The sequence below is a fragment of the Macadamia integrifolia genome, chromosome 1 (genome assembly GCF_013358625.1).
Source record: "Macadamia integrifolia cultivar HAES 741 chromosome 1, SCU_Mint_v3, whole genome shotgun sequence".
NCBI classification, from domain to species: Eukaryota; Viridiplantae; Streptophyta; class Magnoliopsida; order Proteales; family Proteaceae; genus Macadamia; species Macadamia integrifolia.
Genome location: NC_056557.1, coordinates 28,863,124 through 28,879,051, shown reverse-complemented (window position 1 = coordinate 28,879,051; position 15,928 = coordinate 28,863,124). Strand labels below are relative to the sequence as shown.

The 15,928-nt window shown below is 36.1% G+C and overlaps 2 non-coding genes across 2 annotated transcripts; both read right to left on the bottom strand.

Moving 5' to 3' along the window:
• Positions 1-2,375: 2,375 nt before the first annotated feature.
• LOC122087165 lies at positions 2,376-2,482 on the bottom strand. The gene has a single exon (XR_006142683.1). It is a non-coding gene; the product is annotated as a small nucleolar RNA R71 (small nucleolar RNA).
• A 2,306-nt stretch (positions 2,483-4,788) lies between these two features.
• On the bottom strand, positions 4,789-4,895 carry LOC122087244. The gene has a single exon (XR_006142724.1). It is a non-coding gene; the product is annotated as a small nucleolar RNA R71 (small nucleolar RNA).
• Between the last annotated feature and the right edge of the window lie 11,033 nt (positions 4,896-15,928).

The following is a 15,928-nucleotide window of genomic DNA, read 5'->3' as shown; positions in this document are numbered from 1 at the left end:
AGCACAATAATGTGTGAAATCATAGGGATATAAGTGTACATTTTGCCCCACTTTGGATAGTACTACTTTTATTTTTTTTTATTTTTTATTTTTTAGTTTCCAAGTCTACAAGAAAAAGTGCTTAAAGTGAATCAAGAACCAGTCCAAAGGTGGGACCCACTCATTGGTGCCACATCCTCTCTCTTACAAAATCCTGAAGATTATTTTCTCTCCTTGCCACCTCACAAGATCTTGAAGATGCTATGCAGAGATTCATTTCTGATTTAATCAAGATTGCAAGATATTGGTGAATATTGTAAGGAAAGAATAGAATTTGTTAATTATGGAAACATATTCTCTCTTTCCTCACACAATATCTCAGAGAATGAGGATTTTTACCAAGATTTAATTTAATTTTATTTTCTTTCTTTTCTTAAAGAAGACTTGTAGAAGGAAGGAGGCAATAAAAAAACCTTATAAAAGCCCCTTCCTCCCCCCTCCTATTTTATTATTCCCCTTAGTTTATTTTCTAGTTTATGCTTAGTTTTCTTCTCTCTCTCCCTCTCTCACTCTTTAGTTTTAGTTATTCTCTATTTTTGCTTTAATCACTTTTGTAATAGTTTTTTATATCAATTAATGCAAATACTTTTTTATTCTTATTCAGTCTTTTATGTTTATGCAATTGAGTTGTAATTTTTAAAGTTATAGTTCTAGGCTTAGATCTAGGTGACAAGATCACGAGCTGTGGAGCATCTTTTTTCTTTCAAGTTCAGTTTTTTTTTTTTTAAGATTTGTTTTCTCTAGTACTAGAAATTTCAGATTTGGTTTATTCCATATCTGATTTTTAGTACTAGTAGTATTTCAAATCACCCGAGTTTTCAAGTTCAAGCATTGATTCAAGTAAGTAGGCTTTTTCAGTAGTCTTCTCTCCCCCCTCTCATTCCCTCTTCTGACTACCCTTTCTTTCTTAATTTAGGATTTTAATTTCAGTCGTTACATTATTGCTATCCCTTTACCCCAAGGTTCATAGCTAGTGTATATGTTGGCTTTGCCCCTTCTAGCCATAGAACCATCAATTTATTGTTTTTATTTTAATTGTCTCCCTTTTCCTAAAGCCAAGTAGAGTAACCCTTGTAAGAGTGATTCTCTGGTCAAGTAGGGAAGCTCATATTATGATGCATCCCTCGGGCTAAGTAGAGAAACCTACTTGTGAGTCTCTCTCTAGCTTTCTTCCATTTCTTTTACTTTATTTTGATTTCAGTTTTTTTTTCTTTATTATTTTTTTTTAAATTACGTGGGTTGTTTATTTTTAGTCATTTATTTATTTTATTTTAATTGCGTGGCTTGCGTCTTTAATTCTTAGATGACGAATGGTTAGGACGTTATTTTAAATACATATGTTTAATACGATAATTAGAATTAGATCACAACCATTAATCGGTTCACTTTCGTATTATTAAAAGAAATAAAAAAATAAAGTGGCTGCTCTCCCTGTGTTTGACCCGTAGCTACACTGATCCGTATGCTTGCGGTTACATTTTAAATCCCAACAAGTTTTTGGCGCCGTTGCTGGGGTGACAGTTCCATGTTATTTTTCGCTTTCTTTTGGTAAATCGGAGTGCTTTGTTTCCTTTGTTTTGTTTTTCTTTTTCTTTTATTGAATTTCTGAGAAGAACAACTTGCAATAATAGTTGTTTCGGTGGAGGTCGACATGCCTCACAATATGATAAAGACAGGTTTCGCCTTGTAGCAGTACCTCAGGAATTGACCTGAGCAACCCCGGATCCCTGCCGGTAAGCTCCCAAGAAGTCAAAAAAATCAAAAAAATCATAAAAAAATCATAAAAAAAAAGTTTTGCTATCCATTCTTTTGTGTTTGTCTTACTCTAGTTGTGGGTAGTTTTTTGTTGCATGAGTGTTAGGTGGGTACGTAATACTAAGAATCGGTTAGAAAGAAGAGATCCAACAAGTAGTGGCCCTATATGTTTGCTCTCTTAAAAACCCTTCAATATAGGAGACCAACAACAAAACCCTTCACCTAAATCTCTGAAAGATAGGTTCTACCCTATTAGAACAGCCCAACCTTCCTACATAGTTCTACCATAAGCCCAGGGTAATAATTTTGAACTCAAATCTCAATACATCACTATGTTGCCCCACTTCCATGGGTTGACCTCTGAGGATGCATACCTATTTCTAAGGGAATTTGAAGAGGTATGTGTTCTAATTAAGATCCAACAGCTTTTTGATGATGCTGTTAAGCTTAGGTTTATCACTTTTGCATTGAAAGACCAAGCTAAGAAGTGGTTGTATGGGTTACCCACAAATTCTATAACCTCATGGGAACAGTTCACAGTTGTCTTCCTTAAGAAGTTTTTCCCAACTCACAAGACCAATAAGCTTAGAAGTGATATCCTTCAATTTAGGCAAAAGCCTAGTGAGTCATTTTCCAAACTTATGGAGAGATTCAAGGATCTACTCCAAGAATGCCCTCACCATGGCCTTGACCTATGGCATTTATGTCAAATAATTTATGAAGGTATTGATTACCCAACTAAACAAATGATAAAGTTTATGTGCCCTGAGGGATTCACATCCTTTACAGATGAAGGAAAGGCATAAGAATTCTTACTTGACTTAACTGACAAAACCTATGAGTGGGAATCAATCCAAGAGAGTGAAAGAACCATAGGAGGAAAATGATATTTTGTGGATGGGATAGTAGCCAAGGAAGCCCATTTGGATAGCCTAATCAAGAGAATTGAGGCTATTGTTCCTAAAGAACCATCATCCGATTCTTAGTATTACGTACCCACCTAACACTCATACAACAGAAAACTACCCACAACTAGAGTAAGATAAGCACAAAAGAATGGATAGCAAAACTTTTTTTTTATGATGATTTTTTGATTTTTTTTGGCTTTTTGGGAGCTTACCAGCAGGGATCCGGGGTTGCTCAGATCAATTCCTAAGATACTGCTACAGGGCGAAATCTGTCTTTATCATACTGTGAGGCATGGCGACCTCCAATGATACAACTATTATTACAAGTTGTTCTTCTCAGAAATTCAATAAAAAAAAAGAAAAAACAAAACAAAGTAAACAAAGCACTCCGATTTACCAAAAGAAAGCGAGAAATAACATGGAACTGTCTCACCGGTAATGGCGCAAAAAACTTGTTTGAGATTTTAAATGTAACCGTAAGCGTACAGATCAGTATAGCTACGGGTCAAACTCAGAGAGAGCAGCCACTTTATTTTTTTTCTTTTAATAATGCGAAAGTGAACCTATTAATGGTTGTGATCTAATTCTAACTACCATCCTAAACATATATATATCTAAAATAACGTTCTAACCATTCATCATCTAAGAATTTAAAGACGCAAGTCACGCAATTAAAATTAAATAAATAAATAACTGAAAAATAAACAACTCATGCAATTAAAAAAAATAATAAAGAAAAAAAATACTGAAATAAAAATAAAGTAAAAAAAAGGGGATAAAACTAGAGAGAGACTCACAAGTAGGTTTCTCTACTTAGCCCGAGAGATGCATCATAATATGAGCTTCCCTACTTGACCAGAGAGTCACTCTTACAAGGATTACTCTACTTGGCTTTAGGAAAAGGGAGACAATTAAAATAAAAATAATAAATTGATGGTTCTATGGCTAGGAGGGGTAAAGCCAACACATACACTAGCCATGAACCTTGGGGGAAAGGGATAACAATAAGTAACGACTGAAATTAAAATCTTAAATTAAGAAAGAAAGGGTAGTTAGAAGAGGGAATGAGAGGGGGGAGAGAAGACTACTGAAGGAGCCTACTTACTTGAATCAATGCTTGAACTTAAAAGCTTGGGTGATTTGAGATACTATCAGTACTAAAAATCAGATTTGGAATAAACCAAATCTGAAATTTTTAGCACTAAAGAAAACAAATCTTGAAAAAAAAAACTGAACTTGAAAAAAAAAGATGTTCCACGGCTCATGATCTTGTCACCTAGATCTAAGCCTAGAAATATAACTTTAAAAATTACAACTTAATTGCATAAATCATAAACATAAAAGAATGAATAAGAATAAACAAGTACTTGCATTAATTGACATAAAAACTATTACAAAAGTGATTAAAGCAAAAATAGAGAAGAACTGAAACTAAAGAGCGAGAGAGGGAGAGAGAGAAAAAAACTAAGCATAAACTAGAAAATAAACTAAGGGGAATAATAAAATAGGAGGGGGGAGGAAGGGGCTTTTATAGGGTTTTTTTCTCGCCTCCTTCCTTCTATAGGTCTTCTTTAAGAAAAGAAAGAAAATAAAATAAAATTAAATCTTAGTAAAAATCCTCATTCTCTAAGATATTGTGTAATGAAAGAGAGAATCTGTTTCCATAATTAACAAATTCTATTCTTTCTTTAAAATATTCATCAATATCTTGCAATCTTGATTAAATTAGAAAAGAATCTCTGCATAGCATCTTCAAGATCTTGTGAGGTGGCAAGGAGAGAAAATAATCTTTAGGATTTTGTTGGAGAGAAGATGTGGTACCAATGAGTGGGTCCCACCTTTGGACTGGTTCTTGATTCACTTTAAGCACTTTCTCTTGTAGATTTGGAAACAAAAAAAAAAAATAAAAGTAGTAATATCCAAAGTGGGGCAAAATGTACACTTATATCCCTAAGATTCCACACATTATTATGCTCAACAAATTGCTAAGAAGTGGTTGTATGGATTACCCACAAATTCCATAACCTCATGGGAACAGTTCACAGTTGTCTTCCTTAAGAAGTTTTTCCCAACTCACAAGACCAATAAACTTAGAAGTAATATTCTTCAATTTAGGCAAAAACCTAGTGAGTCATTTTCTAAACTTATAGAGAGATTTAAGGATCTACTCCAAGAATGCCCTCACCATGGCCTAGACCTATGGCATTTATGTCAAATAATTTATAAGGGTATTGATTACCCAACTAAACAAATGATAGAGTCTATGTGCCCTGAGGGATTCACATCCTTTACAGATGAAAGAAAGTCATGGGAATTCTTACTTGACTTAGCTGACAAAACCCGTGAGTGGGAATCAACCCAAGAGAGTGAAAGAACCATCGGAGGAAAATGATATTTTGTGGATGGGATAGTAGCTAAGGAAGCTCATTTGGATAGGCTAATCAAAAGAATTGAGACTATTGTTTCTAGTGAGCCATCATCAGTTAATTTGGTTAAGATTTGTGCTTAGTGTCAGTCCCCTGGACATCTCCCAAAAGAATTCCCCAACACCTCTGGGGGCACTTCTAATGATAGTATTAATGCCTTATACTAGAATAATCCATATAGTAATACATACAATCCAGGATGAAAAAATCACCCAAATTTCTCTTGGAATCAGGGCAACCAAGCAGGGCCTTTCAATTTCCATAATCAAGATCAACCTGAACTCCAAAGGGCTCCCTTTGCATAACAATCTTTTTCTCAAAATACTTTTCCTAGGTCAAATGTAGGACCTCAAACTATTTTTCCTAGGGCCCCTCTCCTATCATCTTATCAGCAACCCCCTGGGTTTACCAACACTGGAGAGGCAAGTAGAATAAGTGACTTGAGAAAAAATATGACCCTCCTCATGACAAGCCATCAAAATCTTACGAGAGAACTCACTCAAATTGTCTCAATTATACGTGAGAGGGAGAAAGAAACTTTACCCAGTCAACCAGAGCCTAACCCTAGGCATCATCAGCCTGTTAGTTCACAAACATCAACTAATGCACCACTGAATATAGTACAAGGTCAGACCCAACAAGGGCCCTTTAACCAATGTAATGTTGTTTATGCCCTTAGGAGTGGTAGAGAGTACCAACAGAGCGTTCCTAAATCTTCCTCATCTATTACTCATGTTAACTCTCCTTCAGTTGAGGACATAAGTGTTCCTCTTGTTTCAGGTTCATCTGATGAACCTAAAGATTTTTTTGAAACTAAAGATGATTTGATTGAGAAAACCAAAAATGATTCTTCTGAACAGGGGCAAATCCCTAACAGTCCTTATGTTCATCCTGTCCCATTTTCTAATCACTTGGTAAACAAAAGGAAGACTGCTTCCATAGACAAAATTTTAGAAGTCTTCAAAAATATAGAAGTGAACATCCCCCTTTTGGATGCCATATCCCAGATCCCCGCCTATGCAAATATATTGAAAGATTTGTGTACTCACAAATGTATCACTAGTGTGCCCAAAAAGACATTCTTGGCAGATAACATTAGTTCCATAATTACTTAGCCTATAGCAGCCAAGTATAAAGATCCAGGGAGCCCTACCATATCTTGTGTCATAGGCAACACCTACATTGAGCATGCCTTACTTGACCTTGGCGCAAGTGTGAATCTTTTACCTTACCATGTGTACAAGTAATTTGGATTAGGAGAATTGAAAGCCGCTGGAACTACTCTTCAGTTGGCAGATAGGTCTGTTAAAATTCCTAAAGGGATGGTTGAGGATGTCTTACTAAAGGTGGGAGAATTTATTTTTCCTGTTGATTTCATTGTGTTAGATACCAAGCCCTTCTCAACCGAGGATGAGATTTTAATAATTCGAGGAAGACCATTCTTGGCTATCAGTAATGCATTAATCAATTGCCAGAATGGTTTCCTAAGATTATCTTTTGGTAACCAAACTATTAAGTTTAACATGTTTAGGATAGGCAAGCAACCACATATGGAAGAAGAGATTAATATGATTGAGGATTTTTTAGATTTTTCTGATGATTTAATTACTAACTTTGATATTAATTTTGATTCAAAATTCTAAGAGTGTATGGATGAGTTGGATGATGATAGTGAAATTTTTTTTTCTAAAGTCATGAGTCTTCACACACCTATGGAGCCCTTAGGACCTATTTCCAATTCCATTCCTAAACCTTCCATAGTTGAGCCCCCTAAGCTAGATCTTAAAGAGTTGCCATCTAATTTGAGGTATGCTTTCCCAGGGCCTGACCAGACTCTTTCTGTAATAATTTCTTCAAATTTGACTTCTAGCCAGGAAGAGGAGTTACTTAAAGTGTTAAAAGATAATAAGGAAGCCCTAGGTTGGACCATAGCTGATATCAAGGGTATAAGTCATTCTATTGTGCAACATCATATACATCTTATGGAAGATTCCAAACCATCTACGGAACCCCAAAGAAGAGCTAACCCAGTAATGATGGAAGCTATTAAGAAATAGATCCTAAAGTGCTTGGATCATGGAATAATTTATCCTATTTCTGACAGCCAATGGGTAAGTCCAGTTCACGTAGTGCCTAAGAATTCTGGTGTGACTGCAGTTCCCAATGTCAATAATGAACTAATTCCAACTCGTATCCAATCTGGGTGGAGAGTGTGCATAGACTACAGGAAACTTAATATGGCAACCTGGAATGACCACTTCCCATTACCATTCATTGACCAGATGTTAGAGAGGTTAGCTGTACATGAATACTATTGTTTTCTTGATGGATATTTTGGCTATAACCAGATCCCAATTGCTTTAGAGGACCAACATAAGACCACATTTACATGCTCATATGGAACATTTTCTTACAGACGTATGCCCTTTGCACTTTGCAATGCCCCTACTATGTTCCAACAATGCATGATGAACATATTTTCTGACATGGTCAAAAAATTCTTAGAAGTATTTATGGATGACTTTTCAATTCATGAGAATTCCTATTCTGAATGTTTTCATCATCTTTCTCTAGTTTTAAAAATGTGCATATCTAAGAATTTGATTTTGAATTGGGAGAAATGTCATTTTATGGTTAAATCTGGTATTGTTTTAGGCCATGCAATATCCAAGGAGGGAATTAAGGCAGATAGAGCCAAAGTGGATTTAATTGATAATTTATCACCTCCTCAATCTGTTAAGGACGTCCGATCTTTTCTAGGGCATGCGGGATTTTATAGAAGGTTTATTAAGAACTTTAGTCAGTTAGCCCGACCTCTCACTTCATTACTTACCAAAGATCAAACTTTTGAGTTTTCTAAAGAGTGCCTCGAATCCTTCAAACAACTTAAAAAAGAGTTGACCAATGCACCCATTGTTCAACCACCTGTTTGGACTGAACCTTTTGAACTGATGTGTGATGCTTCGGATTTTACCATAGGAGCGGTTTTGGGTCAAAGGATTAATAAGTTGCCCACTGTCATTTATTTTGCTATTAGAACCTTAAATGATGCACAACTTAATTATACAACCACTGAAAAAGAATTTTTAGCGGTTGTGTTTGCATTAGAAAAGTTTCGGTCTTACTTAGTTGGTTCACATGTGGTGGTGTATACTAATCATTCTGCTCTCAGATACTTAGTTCAGAAGAAGGATGCCAAATCCCGTCTCATTAGGTGGGTTTTATTTTTGTAAGAGTTTGATTTAGAAATTAGGGATAAAAAATGATTTGAAAACCTAGTTGCAGACCATTTATCCTGGCTTCCCAATTCCTTAACTGTCAATTCTCCAGTTAACGAGAACTTTCCAAATGAACAGTTATTTGCAGTGTCCAATGAACCATGGTTTGCTGATATTGTCAACTTCTTAGTTTTAAGTGTGACTTCGGATCACTAGTCCACCCAAGATAAGTTAGGTTTCATTCTCAAGTTAAATACTTTTTCTGGGATGATCCTTATTTGTTTAAGATATGTTTGGGTCAGATTATCCGACGATGTGTTCCTGATCATGAGCAACATTCTATTATCTCTTTTTGTCATGATCATGCATGTGGTGGACACTTTGGACCTAAGAAGACTGCTGTAAAGGTTCTCCAATGCGGATTTTATTGGCCCACTCTTTTTAGAGATACTTTTGATTTTTACTAGGCTTGTCCTGCCTGCCAGTCTTTTGGCTGTATCAATAAGAGGAACATAATGCCCCTCAACCCTATTTTGATAGTTGAGATCTTTGATGTATGGGGCATCGATTTTATGGGACCATTCCCTAATTCCTTTGGGAATTCGTACATACTTTTGATCGTTGATTATGTTTCTAAATAGATAGAGGTCATACCTTGTAAAATTAATGACCACAAAGTAGTGGTCCAGTTTCTAAAAGAGAACATTTTTTCCTGCTTTGGTGCACCACGTGCAATAATTACTGATAGGGGTACTCATTTTTGTAATCAACCTTTTGAGGCCCTAATGAAAAAGTATGGGATCACCCATAAGTTATCTACCCCTTATCAACCCTAAACTAGTGGCCAAGTGGAGGTGTCTAATAGGCAGATCAAACAAATCTTGGAGAAAACTGTCAATCCCAATCGTAAGGATTGGTCCCTTAGGCTCATTGATGCCTTGTGGGCCCATCGGACTGCATGCAAGACCGATCTTGGTCAATCTCCCTACCGTTTGGTGTATGAAAAAGCTTGTAACTTACCAGTTAAGTTAGAGTATAAGGCCTTTTGGGTCATCAAGAAGCTTAACTTTGATTTGTCTAATGCGGGAATTCATCGTAGGCTCCAACTATCTGAATTGGAGGAACTTAGGAATGAAGCCTATGAAAGTTCTAGGATTTACAAGGAAAAGACCAAAGTTTTTCATGATAAGCACATTCTGCGTAAATCTTTTACAATTGGTGATAGGGTCTTATTGTACAATTCTTGATTGTATCTTTTTCCTGGTAAGCTTAGATCCCGATGGGATGTCCCATTTGTTGTCCATAATGTATATCCCCATGGGACTGTGGAGATTTTGAATCCAGGAACAGGGGCAATTTCGAAGGTTAATGATCAGCGTTTGAAACCATTCCTCGAGTTTCCTAATACTGGTAGTGAAGAGGTCATGGATCTCCATGAACCTCTTTACACTGATGATTAATTTTTAATCAGGTATGACCCCTTTGCATTGTCTTCATTTTTAATTCTTTTCATGCATTGAGGATATTGCATGACTTAAGTGTGGGGGAGGGAAACCAGTTTCTACTTTTCCACTTTATTTTATTTGTTTTTTTTTTTTTTTTTTTTTTTTTTTTGAGCTTGCTAAAGGATGAAGTCCTACTTTAGCTTTTAGCTAATGATCATACCATTCAGTTGCTTGATGTATGAAAATAAAATTTTTGACTAAGGTACCAATTTTGAACATATAAAAACCCTGTTGAGAAGAAAGAAACAAGCCTGTCTTAAGATGGGACTTTCTTCTGAAAAACAAGAGACCCCTATTTTATGGTGTAGGACCATATGTAAGTCTGTGGGTTTCTTGTGTTTTTGATTTGGAGTTGAGACATTATTTTTAATTTGGCATGGGTTAACAAATGCACAATTTTAAATGAAATGTGAAATGTGGTATAAAGAAGAATAAGAGTTGATTCCTTTGGAACTAGACAGGGCATTGCGCCTCAGGAAGCATGGTGTCTTGATCGAAATTTCTTAGGAGGAAACTTCTGAAGGAACTCTAACATCATTGTCTTTGTGAGCATATGCAAAAAGCGAAGCTACGTAGTAACTTGGGTGTCTGGTGTTTGCTCCACCATGTCATTCAAGCCAAAAGTAGTGGAGTAGAATAGAATTTAAGTAAAAAAAAAAAGAGAAAAAAATATGTAAATGTCATTAATGCTTAGTAATATGTTTTGGTAAAAAACACTCCAACGCCTTAGTCATTGGTTCCCTATTTATTCACAAGTGGTTTTGCCTTATGATAAGGATGTTTTGGAAGAGACGCGGTGAGTTCTAAATTAAGAAATATGCTAGTGCCTGGAATTGATCAAGGGTAATAAAAGTTCAACTGTGGCGGTTCCTTGTAAGAAAAATTATCTTTACTTTGGATCGGTATGAGCCTTACTTTTAGCCAAGGTTGGAATTTATTTATTCTGAATTTTGGGTGTATATTCACTGCAAATACCCACGAGACACAACTTGTCCACTAGGGTAACTTAGGGGTTTAAAGGCTTGTTGCACATGCTAAATGCCACCGTGATTCCTACGAAAGTGAGTTAGGCTTTTTCTTTCATTTCTTTATTTATTTATCTTGCTCGAGGACAAGCAAAAGTCAAGTATAGGGGAATTTGATGAGCACAATAATGTGTGAAATCTTAGGGATATAAGTGTACATTTTGCCCCACTTTGGATAGGACTACTTTTATTTTTCTTATTTTTTTTTTTAGTTTCCAAGTCTACAAGAGAAAGTGCTTAAAGTGAATCAAGAACCAGTCCAAAGATGGGACCCACTCATTGGTACCGCATCCTCTCTCTTATAAAATCCTGAAGATTATTTTCTTTCCTTGCCACCTCACAAGATCTTGAAGATGCTATGCAGAGAATCCTTTCTGATTTAATCAAGATTGCAAGATATTGGTGAATATTGGAAGGAAATAATAGAATTTGTTAATTATGGAAACAGATTCTCTCTTTCTTCACACAATATCTCAGAGAATGAGGATCTTTACCAAGATTTAATTTAATTTTATTTTATTTCTTTTCTTAAAGAAGACTTGTAGAAGGAAAGAGGCAAGAAAAAAACATTATAAAAGCCCCTTCCTCTCCCCTCCTATTTTATTATTCCCCTTATTTTATTTTCTAGCTTATGCTTAGTTTTCTTCTCTCTCTCACTCTCTCACTCTTTAGTTTTAGTTCTTCTCTATTTTTGCTTTAATCACTTTTGTAATAGTTTTTTATATCAATTAATGCAAACACTTTTTTTTATTCTTATTTAGTGTTTTATATTTATGATTTATGCAATTGAGTTGTAATTTTTAAAGTTATAGTTCTAGGCTTAGATCTAGGTGACAAGATCACGAGCCGTGGAGCATCTTTTTTTTTTTTTTTTTAAGATTTGTTTTCTCTAGTACTATAAATTTCAGATTTGGTTTATTCCATATCTGATTTTTAGTACTAGTAGTATCTCAAATCACCCAAGCTTTCAAGTTCAAGCATTGATTCAAGTAAGTAGACTCTTTCAGTAGTCTTCTCTCCCCCCTCTCATTCCCTCTTCTGACTACCCTTTCTTTCTTAATTTAGGATTTTAATTTTAGTCATTATATTATTGTTATCTCTTTACCTTAAGGTTCATGGCTAGTGTATGTGTTGGCTTTGCCCCTTCTAGCCATAGAACCATCAATTTACTGTTTTTATTTTAATTGTCTCCCTTTTCCTAAAGCTAAGTAGAGTAACCCTTGTAAGAGTGATTCTCTGGTCAAGTAGGGAATCTCATATTATAATGCATCCCTCGGGCTAAGTAGAGAAACCTACTTGTGAGTCTCTCTCTAGCTTTCTCCTCTTTCTTTTACTTTATTTTTATTTCAGCATTTTTTTTCTTTTATTGTTTTTTTTTTTTTAAATTGCATGGGTTGTTTATTTTCAGTCATTTATTTATTTAATTTTAATTGCCCGGCTTGCGTTTTTAAATTCTTAGATGACGAATGGTTAGGACGTTATTTTAGATACATATGTTTAGGACGGTAATTAGAATTAGATCACAACCATTAATCGGTTTACTTTCGCATTATTAAAAGAAATAAAAAAAATAAAGTGGCTGCTCTCCCTGTGTTCGACCCGTAGCTACACTGATCCGTACGCTTGCGGTTACATTTTAAATCCCAACAACTAGCGTTGTTAAATCCTGCATTGTCTGTACTGGTGAACTTGATGATGTTATAAAATCTTGCATCGTCGGTGACGGAGAACTTGCCAGTGTTAACAAATCTTGCATCATTGGAGACAGAAAACTTCCTGGCGTGATTGAATCTTGCTCTTCTTCTGTGATTCCAACAGCGGTGAAGACTGAAAATGAGAGGATGAAGAGGGATTTCGCCTGCAGAGAGGAAACACCAGGGGTTACAGTTGAGAGTTGTTGCTGGTTGCCGTGCTGTCGCCGTCCATCGTCGATGCCGCCGTAATCTTCAGTGCAATCACCGGTGGTCCAAATCTATCAGTTTGGAAAAAGGTAAATTAGGTCTTGATTTGATCGATTTGGGGATGAGACTTATTACATAGGTATTTTAGGTACTTCACATTTAGTAAAAGCATTTTGGTATTTAAAATAAAATATAGTAGCTGACATCAACATATAAGGTATATTCAGTGATTTATGGTAAGGGATCTGAGTCTAATTTGGTGAAACAGAAGAGATGTTCTTATAATAGTGACATTCTTTAGGGAGTGGAGCTGTAAATTTTCCTAAAATAAAATACAACAAAATAAAACAAGCTACACATAAGTAAGTGGAAATATGCATCTACAAAAGGGACATATAGCAGTAGTGATATGTTGCTATGTTCGTTGGTCTCCTCTAAATGTTCTAATTCCTTGGATGATGTCCTCATCAGTCATCCAGTCTGGGTAAAATCAATAAATGGAAAAAGAGCTGTGTCCAGGTGTGTTGCCTATTCCTATGCTCCTATTTTGACATTTCTCTCCTCCCCAAAAGATAACTTTGCTCTTCGTTTTGGGGAAGAGAGAGAGAGACACTAGGACAGAGCCAGACAAAATCACTTCCCATCAATAAATTTATTGTGTAGATTATTCATTGAATTTTGTATCTCATGTTCAGAATGACTTCATCGTAATCAAAGTCCTAAACTGGGTATGTCTTCAGCAAACCCTATGGTAAACATAAAATAAGCATTTTGTTTCCATAAAATACCAAAGCAAAATAGCTATCACATGATCAGTGTGATGAGTTTATTTTTGCGATCTACCATAATTTATGTTATATTACAGTTTATGTGGCAATTCCAACCATTAAATAGATGGGGGCAATGTATGAATTGTTCATACGTGAATTCCTTGGCTAATGTTCAATCATATACTCTCTTATTTTGGTTCATGTACCTATGTGGTGTTGAATGCTTCAATGCTTTATTATTTGACTTGTCAAATGCCATTTGGATTGAAACATGACATGTTAGTAGGAGATATAGTCTGGGCTGTTTGACATGTGACCTAGATAAGAAAAGGGGCGTTATGCAAAGAAAGCTCTCTTAGGCTATCTTTTGGTATCATTCAAGTTTTTGTTTTTTAGACGCATTTTTTCATTTTTGCTGGTGCTTTGTATTATACATGAACCTTATTTTCATTTAAAATAAAAGGTGCATCTGATTTTGTAACCGGATTTTTTTGTCCTCTATAAAATGATGTAACAGTAATAAGAAGTCTAATAATGTACTTTCACAATGAGAGAGAGAGAGAGAGAGAGAGAGAGAGAGAGATTCGCTGATGGAAGGCATGGGAATTGAGTTGCAGAGGATAGGGAAGAGGAGGGGAGGACGGGAGATTGTGAAGTTTCAGGGAGATGAAATATACGGAAATGGTGGTGTGAGAGATTGTGAAGTTCCATGTTCGGGTGACTTACACAATTCTTATAGAGGGCTGCGCGATTAAGAAGCGAGAAGAGGGTGATGTAAATCCTCCAGAACCATTGATTGACATTTTTTCCTTGCTACCCTTTCACTTAGACCCCAAATATTTGTAAGAAATTTCAGAAATTATTGCGGACCAAAATCACTGCACACAATTTGTTTCCAAGAGAAAAACCATATTCATAAATCACCACAAGCAATCCAGCAGGTTGAAAAGATTACAATGTTCTAAATCTTGTTGAGACCTCTGTCAATCCGTGAATTCAAAAGTCAAAACCAAACCATGGAATTATATTATCATTTTCCTCAGATCACAGAAAGAAAGTCAGAAAAGAGAAGAAAGATTCTTAAGTCAGGAAATCCGAAATCCAAAATCTAAGGAATTCTATCCACACCCTTTTCACGATCCCATTTTCATCGAATACAAACAAACACCAGATCCAGGGTGGTTCGCTAACATTCACTCGTTACTCATTGATTTTAAGAGAATTTGTCGGCTGTGACCAGAGAGGGAGCCGGTGAACAAGAGGGAAAGGGAGCCAGAGACAGAAGAACGGAAAAGGGGAAGGAGGAGGAGGGGGAAATTACACAAAAATCCCTTATCATTTATAAAGCAAATTATACAAAACTCCCTTATCATCTACAAAGACCAAATATTGTTGAATGGGCCTTGTAACCAGGTTTGTTCCAAACAGATATTCCCTTAAATAAATTGGAGTTACAGAAAAGCCATGATAGGATCAAAAGCCATTCATTTGTTATGATCAAAAATCATTTTTGACCATTTATTATGTGCCAAATATTAATAAACACGTGCTCTAATGATTAAAAACAATGAAGTGTAACATGGTAATTTCAACATCTCTTGTAAAATTATATTTCTTTCCCTTTATTGTGCAAACCCTTCGGCCGGACTGACCCTCCTCTGCGCCCTTCTTGAAATGTGTTTGGTGTTGGCTCTCACCATGGGGTGAGAAACAAACAAATTCTTATTGTTGTTGATCACTCGTGGTTGGCAAAGAGGACAAGCAGCCGGGAAGGGAAGAAACTGATGGAATGGAAGCTACTACTAGAATGATTCTTGTATGAGCCTAATCCACATGGATAGAATTCATCCAAAGACAAACTGTAAGATAAGTTTATGAATCAAATTATATAAGGATGATTCTGATACTAGAACCTAATCCACAGTCCCCTCTTCCTAACGTCTTTCTTACACCAAACCTCGTCTACTTGCGGAGCTATGCGCAAAGGTGAGTCCAAGGAGGGGATCGTGCGTGTTTCAGGTAGGATTTCATGGAGGGTTTGTAGGCGGGGGCGGCAATTGCAGGCTGGAGCGAGGGATTGGGTGATGAAGGGGTTGCTGAGATCACTTGGGAGGGGCCACGTGGTGGCCCTTGAGAGTCGAAAGGACATCCTTAGCTAAATTTATCAAATTCTTAGCCGCAAACAGGAAAGAAAAAAAAAAAGAAAACGCGTTTTGTGGCGGCGGTTGTGGGCCTCTTAGCAGTTCTATTACTGAAATTGCGGATCCACAATTGTCAACTGCTCGGTGAAGATCTGTACTTCAATACCACGGAACATCTCTTTTTTTTCTTAAGGATATAATAAAAAATTATTTTTGAATATAAGAAATACTTCATTCCGA